Source organism: Trichosurus vulpecula, chromosome 4 (assembly GCF_011100635.1).
Source record: "Trichosurus vulpecula isolate mTriVul1 chromosome 4, mTriVul1.pri, whole genome shotgun sequence".
In the NCBI taxonomy this organism is placed as follows: Eukaryota; Metazoa; Chordata; class Mammalia; order Diprotodontia; family Phalangeridae; genus Trichosurus; species Trichosurus vulpecula.
The window spans coordinates 327178005-327186215 of record NC_050576.1 but is presented as its reverse complement, the minus strand read 5'-3'; the positions used below and the strand labels follow the sequence as shown (position 1 = coordinate 327186215).

General features: G+C 41.6%; 1 pseudogene; it reads left to right on the top strand.

Annotated features, from left to right (window-relative positions):
- The first annotated feature begins 205 nt into the window (after positions 1–205).
- Positions 206–2262, top strand: LOC118847192 (annotated as a pseudogene).
- The last annotated feature ends 5949 nt before the right edge of the window (positions 2263–8211 follow it).

Sequence of the window (8211 nt, the reverse complement as noted above, 5' to 3'; positions counted from 1 at the left end):
GACACAAATATGCATTCATATGTTAATCCATACTTTACATACTTCTAATCAGCAGTTTTTTTTTCTCTGGATGCAGTTAGCATCTTACTTCATAGGTGCTTTGTAGATAAATCAGGTTTTTATAATAGTCAAAATGACTTGGTTTTTCAAAGTTGTTCTTAAAACAGTATTGTTCCCCCATCAGGGTGTTGGCAGCAATGGGTAGATGGAGGTAACAAGGTGCTTATGGTATTACTGCCGTTCAGGCAGTTCTCTCTGCTGATAGTGGTGCTTGCAGAGCAGGGCTGGAGGCACTGGAACAAGATGCCCTACAGCCACCAGGGTGATCAGATATCCGATAGAATCTCATTCCATAAATGTCAAGTGTGGGGAAAAAAAGCAATGACAGCATAAGGAAAAGCCTCATCAACACATTTTTGTTCATGCTTTCCTGGCAGCTGTATTGAAGGGCCATGACAGGATTGTCACTAGCATGGACTTTGGCAGCAATGGAAATACCCGTCAACCTATGCCAATGACCAAACCAATCATATCTGAAGCGCCAAAGATTTTTTGCAGCAGGAAAATCAAAGTCTTTGAGTTAATGTGAAACTGCAGCATGCCACCTTGGTGCACTTCAGCCCTGACTGCAGAGCCTTGATCACCTGGCTGGCTAATGCAGAGACCATTCGTATTTTCAAAATGAATAAGAAAGAAGATGGTAGCACTAGTTTCCAGCCTATGGCAGAAGACTTTCCTAAGAGGTACAAGGTACCAGTCATCAACATTGGCATTGCTAAGACAGGAGAGTCCATAATGTCTTTCTCCAGTGACACAATAATCATCATCTGGACCCTAAAGGGGGAAGTACTATCCATCATCAACATGAAACAGATGAGCAACACGTAGGTGGTCATCTTCCCTTGTAGCAGAATTGTGGGCTTATGGTTTCACTCACGAAAGTTTGGGAAGTTTGCTTTAGCAAAAGTGGACAATTCCAGAAAGTGACATGTGTCTTAGAAATGAAGGGCCACGCTGCTGGTATCCACTTCTTGGCTTTCTCCAGTGAGTCCTGCCAGATCGCAGCTGTCTCCAAAAATGGGACATGGAAGTTGTGGGCCATAGATATAGAGTTCAAGCATCAACAAGAGCTCTACCTCCTGCTGACAGGGCCGTACAATGTAACAGCCACCATGCCTTGCATCCTTGCACTCTCTCCAGATGCCCAGTTCTTGCTCTGCCCAGCAGCTACAACATCTGGCTCTATAACACAAAGTAAGGAAAGAAGAAGAGAGCTTTAACAAGGTCAATGGGGAGTGTGTGGACAAAATGACCTTTAACACCTGTTTCAACAATCCAGCCAGCAGCTGTTGTGGAGGTGTAAAACCAACAACAACCAGCTTACAGAATGCTGCAAGCCCAGTTTCTTTTGATCTGATTTACTAAGGAAAGCCATGTTAAGGGGTTAACAATCTTACTTTAATCCAACATACAAATATAATTCACTTAGTTCAGGGGAAAAAGCCAGCACCCTGAACTTTGGAGCAGACACAAACAAATTACAAACATCAACAGACAGACTTGTCTGATGCAAATCCCAATTCATAGTCACCAGAGTTTAACCAAGTCCAAACATCCGGGCAATCTGGAAGGCTCTTAATTACAGCTGCCCTTAGTCTCCACATCAGCCTGCCACCAAGAGTGAGAGCCCTAAGCAAATAGCTCTGTCTTCCCTTTTTATGCCCTCTTTAGCCTTCATCAAACGTCATCTGAGTGACCAGAACTTAAACTCTTACTATTGGCTCTGGAGTTAGCACCTCCCCCTAGGACCTTGAGGGCTTCACACCCACATCGATTTAGCAACTAATAGCTAGGGGTTTTGGGCCTACTTGGGAGTGAAAATATAATCAGACCTCCTTTCATGGACCCCACCTGGAGCCCCACCTTAGTTACCAGTTCATAGCCACATAGGCTTAGCACCTAATAGATCGGGGTCTGGGCCTGGGGCTTAGTATCTAGTAAGACTCAATCAAAGATACTTAATCATTTTAAAACAGTAAGAAAGTCCCAACTTAACTGATATTACAACACCACAGGCTAGTTCCTGGCTTCCTGTGGAGACAGGGTGGTGAGGGTCTTCCAAAATACCACCAGAGGGCCATAGTGGAAAAGATATGGGGGCTTCTCAAAAGGGCCCTCGCTGAAACCACCCAACAGAGGCTGAATCAGCAGCTGGCCCAAGCCCAGGCTACTCTAAAAAGGCTGGGGGCCATGAAGGTCTGAGGAAGGAAAAGTTAGATTTAGAAGGGATCAATGAGAAATGAGGGATCTTTGCACAGTTGTTCATGCTCCCCTCCTCCCTTGGTCCAGGGTGGCCTGGAAATAGGGGCTTTTGAAAGGGGATAATCATAATAGTATCTCTCCTGCTTTCTCCTTTCCTTGCCCCCCACCAACTTCTGTCTCACTAGAAACTTTTGGGCCACAAACTAAAACTAGCTGTCCTTCCACCAGCTAAGGCCTTGTCCCTGGATTTCTGGACACATTCTGTATTAATATTTTGGCACCTAGAAAAAAAAATCTTTCTTTTTTATAATTAAGATTTTTTATTTTTAGTTTACAACACTCAGTTCCACATAATATTGAGCTGCAGGTTTTCTTCTCCCCTCCCCTCCTCCCTCCCCAAGACAGCATGGAATCAGATATATCTTCTACATATTCCTTGTATTCCTTTTTATCTCCATTCAGTTTTTTCCAGAGGTCTATCATATCTGCTTTTTCTAAAATTCTGTTCACCTCCTTAACTTCTTTCTTGTTTATTTTGAGGTTAGATTTATCAAGTTCAGAGAAGGGGAAGTTGAGGTCTCCCATTAGTATAGTTTTGCTGTCTATTTCTTCTTGTAACTCCCTTAACTTCTCCTCAAAGAATCTGCATGCCATACCATTTGGTGTATGTATGTTAAACAATGATATTGTTTCTTTGTTTATGGTGCCTTTTAGCCAGATGTAGTGTCCTCCCTTATCTCTTTTAATTAGATCTATCTTTGCTTTTCCTTTGTCTGAGATTAGGATTGCTACCCAGGCTTTTTTCTTCTTTTTTTTACTTTAGCTGAAGCACAATATATCCTACTCCACCCTTTCACATTTACCTTGTGTGTATCCCCCTGTTTCAAATGTGTTTCTTGTAAACAGCATATTGTAAGATTATGGTTTCTAATCCATTCTGCTATCCCGCTTCCATTTTATGGGAGAGTTCATCCCATTCACATTAACAGTTATGATTACTATCTGTGTCTTTTTCTCCATCTTATTTCCCCCATTTATGCTTTTATTTCTCCCTTTCCCCTTCCACTCCTCAACAAAGTTTTGCTTTTGACTGCCGCCTTCCTCAGTTTACACTCCTTCTTGATTCCCCTCCCTTATTTTACTACTTTCCACTTGCTACTTCTTCCCTCCCTTCTGACCACCCCACTCCCTTTTTTTCCCCTTTCCCCTCCAACTGCCTGTAGGACAAGTGATATTTCTATACTTATCGGGGTATGTTATTCCCTTCTTTAACTAAATCTGATGAGTGAATCTCAAATATTGCTCTTCTCACTCCCTTCTTTCCCTCTACTACAATATGTTTTCATGCCCCTTTCATGTGATATTATTTACCCTTTTCTACTACCTCCTTACCTCTTCTCCAAGATCTATTCCTTTATATCTCTTAATTATATTTTTATCATAATATCATTTATTTTATACTGGTATCCACAGTCTATGAATGTCCCTTTCAATTGCCATAATGAGTATACTGTTCTCAAGACTGACATACATATATATATATATATATATATATATATATATATATATATAAAACATATAAAACAAAATAATCCTATATAAGGATGTAATTAATTAGCCTTATTGATGATCTAGGGGGTTCCCCCACATTTACCTTTTTATGTCTTTCTTGAGTTTTGTATTTGGAGATCAATTTTCTGTTGAGCTCTGGCCTTTTCATCTGTAAGGTCTGGAATTCCCTTATTTCACTGAATGTCCATCTCCTTGCCTGGAAAATTATGCTCAATTTGTCTGGGTAGTTGATCCTTGGTTGTAGTCCAAGCTCCTTTGCCTTTTGGAATATCGCATTCCAGTTTCTCCTGTTATTTAATGTAGAAGCTGAAAGATCCTGCGTGATCCTTACTATAGTTTCACAATATTTGAATTGTTTGTTTCTAGCTGCTTGCAGGATTTTCTCCTTGACCTGGTAGTTCTGGAATTTGGCTATAATATTTCTTGGAGTTTTCAATTTGGGATCTTTTTCAGGGGGTAATCAATGGATTCTTTCGATGACAATTTTATCCTCTGGTTCTAGGACTTCTGGGCAATTTTCCTTAAGGATTTCATGGAAGATACTGTCCAGGCTCTTTTTTTCATCATAGCTTTCAGGTAGACCAATAATTCTTAGATTGTCTCTCCTGGATCTATTTTCTAGATCAGTTGTTTTTTCCAATCAGATATTTCACATTTTCTTCTATTTTTTTTCATTTTTTAGATTTTGTTTGACTGATTCTTGATGTCTCATAGAATCATTAGCTTCTACTTGCCCAATTCTAATTTTTAATGTTTTGTTTTCTTCCTTTATCTTCTCTATCTCCTTTTCCATTTGGTTGATTTCACTTTTCAATGAGACATTTTCTCCAATTATATTCTTATTTTCCTTAACCAATTTCCTTATTTTACCTTTTAAAGGTTTGTTTTCCTCATTGAATTGTTTTTCCATTTTTTTCTTTTACCTCCATGTAACCAGAATGGCCTTTGTTTTCTTTGACTCAATTTATCTCAGTGAACTTTACTAGGTGCTGAGCCCCAGGCCCAAACCCCATTAGGTGTTAACCTAATCCATGTGGATGTGAACCTCCCAGGGTCCTAAGGAGAGGGACCAACTCAGGAACTAATCACCAGAGCCTGAGCTCTGGTGATTCAGATGAGGTTTGATGTCTGAAGCCCTATAAGAAGGGAGGACAGAGCCATTTGTGCGGGACTCTGGAGATGGTGTTGATGAGGAGACTCTGGGCAGCTGTAGCTAAGGAGCCCTCCAGCTTGTAAACCCGGATGCTGAAACTTTGTTGAACTCTGGTAACTATGTGATGGGATTTGAATCAGACAAAGTCTGTTGATGTTTAAAATTTGTTTGCATTTTGTTTTGAAGTTCAGGGTGCTGGCTTTTTCCCCTGAGCTAACTGAATGATATTTGAATGCTTAATTAAAAGTAAGCTTGTCAACCCCTTCACCTTGCTTTCCTTAATTAAGCAGATCAGAAGAACCTGTGCAGTTGGCAGCTTTCTGGGTGCTTGCTGTGGGTGAGTCTTATACCCCCACAGCAGCTGCTAGCTGGATTGTTGAAACACTCCATAATTTGGTTTTTAAAGTCCTCCTTGAGTTCTTCCAGTAATGCTTTTAGATCTGGAGACCAGTTCACTTTCCCTTTTGAGGTTTCAGATATGGGTGTAGTGTCTGTGCTGTCCTCTTCTGAATTGGTATTTTGATCATCCCTGTCTCCATAATATGAATCTATTGTCTTTGAAAGCTTCTTGCTATTCTTTTTCATGGTTTTTTTTTCTCTTGGTTTCTGAAGTGGTTCTCTGCTTTAGGGGTTCCGGGGGGCTCTGTCCCAAGTTTCTTGTGTTAGGATCTAGCTTTATGTTCTATGGCCTCTGGTTTCGTGAGGTGTGGGAGTGGGGTGGTCTGACTGCTGGGGGGTCTCCTCTTCCCCAGTAGTGTTCTACAGAATGGGTGGTCTCAGCTGTTGTCTGTGCTGGCGTCTGCCACTTCCCCTGGCTGTGCAAAGCCAAATCTGGGGTCCTGGCATTGACATTAGTTAGCTCCACCCCCTGGGGCTCAGTTACTCTTATTGTTCTGCTGTGGTGGGGCCTGCTGGGACACCTCTCTTCCTGCACTAGTCTCCTTTCACCACCACAGGAAGGCCCCTCTCCCCCACTGCTCTTGCTACTGAAGCCCCACTTCTGGCTCCTCTGTTTCTCCTGAGGTTTTATTCTCCAGGTTTATTCAAGAGAGAGATATGAGTGTTTTACCTGATCATCATGGTTCCCAGAAGTTCAAGAAGGCAACTTTCAAAACTTTAGATGGTGGGTTGGAGGCCTCCAGGCTAGCTGCTCCTGCGGCTGCAGGCTCTTCGCTTAGCTTGCTCCGACAGACTCCTGTCCTGGACTGAGAGGCCTGGGGCTGCATTGTGGCCATAACTGGTACTTCAGTCCTGGGCTTGTTCCTGCTCAGTTATTTTGCTCTCCCAGCGACCTCCCAGACCAGCATGCTGGCTGGATTTCTCTGATGTTCAGGGCTGGTTTGGTCTGGTGCCCTTGTGTTTGCTGGGGGTTAGAGGCCTCCAGGCTAGTTGCTCCCGAGGTCACAGGCCCTGTGCTTCTACAGACTTCTGTCCTGGGCTGAGAGGCCTGGGGCTCGATTGCAGCAGTAACCAGTACTCTCTCCCTGGACCTGTTCCTGTTCCTGCTCTGGCGTTTCACTCACCCAGCACTCTCCCAGAGCTCCAGTCTGGCTGGATTCCTCTGCTGTTCCCAGTTGGTTTGGTCTGGTGCCAATCCGCACACCTGGCACTCCAACACCTCTCAGTCTACTAGTGGCTTCTAACTCTCTCAAATCTGCTCAGATTCGCTTTTTTAGATGTATCTGACAGAATTTATGAAAAAGCTCTGGTAGTTCCTTCTTTTCACAATGCCATCTTGGCTCTGCCCCCTCAGTAAAAATCTTTCTACATCCCCTGATTTTGTAACTCCAGGCCCTACTTTTTCTCTAAGGAAAGACTTCTGACCCATAAGCCTGTTGTCTTGGCAACTGCCTTTGGGTATGGATAGTAATTAATTATGGTGCTCTTCCTTGCTGGCCAAGGGACAGATTCCAGCCAGACCTGGACAACACTGTACACGGAAAAGAGAAGTGAGTAGACCTGGTAAAGGGTGAAGTCAGAATTAACTTTAATCTTGTGGCAGCCCATTTATAATTGTGATTAGAGGTAGGCTGATTCTGGGTTTTAGAAAAGGACTAACATTCAGTGGAGGGCAGATTAGGTGGGTGTTTTATTTCCACATAATGGAGCTAGGGCTCAGAGATGTGAAAGTTAGGTCATTATTTACCCATGGTTCTTAGCTGGGGGGTAACCCGGACAGGCCACTAAGTCCTCTGTTATGTTTTCCTCCATTTCATAGTTTGTAAAAGGAAAGGATTGATACCCACCTGTTTACCTGTCTCACAGGGGTATTGTGAGGACAGATAACAATGTGTCATTTTCTCCCGTTTTGGACAAAAGATGCTAAAACTTTAAATTCAGAAAAAGAAAAACAAACAATTTTGCTATTACTATATACAGTGTTGTCCTGGTTCTGATCATCTCACTTTTCGTTATTTAGTGCAAGTCTTTCCACGTTTTTTCCTAAAATCATTGAGCTCTTTGTTTCTTTTAGCAAAGTACTACTCCATCACAATCATGTATCACAACTCATTTAGCCATTCTGTAATTGTTGGGTATGGCTGCAATTTCCAGTTCTTTGCCACCACGGTTAGAGATGCTATAAATATTTTAGAAAATATGGGTTCTTTTCCTCTTTCCCTAATCATCTTGGTAAACAGACCTAGTGGTGTACTTGTGTGACAAATGGAATCAGCAGTTTTATAACTCTGGGCATAATTCCAAATTGGTCTCCAAAATGACTGGACCAGTTCACAGTTCCACCAACAGTGAATTGGTGTGCTAATTTTTCTACATCACCTCCAATATTTATCATTTCCCCTTCTATCATTTTTACCCAATCTGATAGATATAAAATGATATCTCAGGGTTGTTTTAATTTGCATTTCTCCAATCAATAGATTTAGAGCATTTTTTCGTATGACTATAAGTTGTTTTGATTTCTTCTTCAGAAAACTGCCTGTTCATACCCTTTGACCATTTATCAATTGGGGAATGACTCATATTCTTATAGATTTGACAAAGTTCTTCATATATTTGAGATATGAGAACTTTATCTGAGAAACTATCTAAAAATGTTTTTTTCCCAATTTCATGCTTTCCTTATGATTCTGGCTATGTTTGTTTAATTTAACATGATCAGAATTATCTATTTTACTACACACATGCTCACTGTTTCTTATTTATTCATAAATTGTTCACCTGTCCATAAGTTTGATAAGTAGTATGTTCCCTGTTCTTCAAAT